Source organism: Trichosurus vulpecula, chromosome 3 (assembly GCF_011100635.1).
Source record: "Trichosurus vulpecula isolate mTriVul1 chromosome 3, mTriVul1.pri, whole genome shotgun sequence".
NCBI classification, from domain to species: Eukaryota; Metazoa; Chordata; class Mammalia; order Diprotodontia; family Phalangeridae; genus Trichosurus; species Trichosurus vulpecula.
The window spans coordinates 200,206,016-200,206,518 of NC_050575.1; positions in this window are offsets into that span (position 1 = coordinate 200,206,016).

Here is a 503-nt window from a genome sequence, read left to right on the forward strand (position 1 = left end):
GCGCGGAAGTGGGGCAGGACGGCTGCGTGGGAGACAAGGGGTGGGGGGCGGAGGTGGCAAAGGCTCTTTCCTTTCTTACGCAAGCTACGCTCAGGCTTCCAACTCTGCGCAGACGCCACAGCGGCCTTTAACCCTTCCAACTCTGCGCAGGCGCTACAGCAGCGTACGATTTTGTGCAGGAAGCACTGCACTTGTGGGACTTTGCTTCAGCCAAGAGAGAGTTGGGGGAAGGGGTGGGACTGCCTGGAAAACGGGTCTCGTTAAATGGGCCATCGCGGTCTCTTGAGAGGGCGAGGATTTGTGGATTGCCTTATAAATTTGTGAATTGTCATAGCCCGGAGGGACCTTAGAGACCGTGGAGGCCAATGCCCTCATTCTAACCGATGAGGGAGAAGAGCTGGCAGAAAGAAGGATGTGGAGGAAGAAAAGGGCCCTAGACAGTCAGTAGGCATTTATTAAGACCCTACTATGTGCCAGGCACTCTGCTGAGCGCTGTACAGATA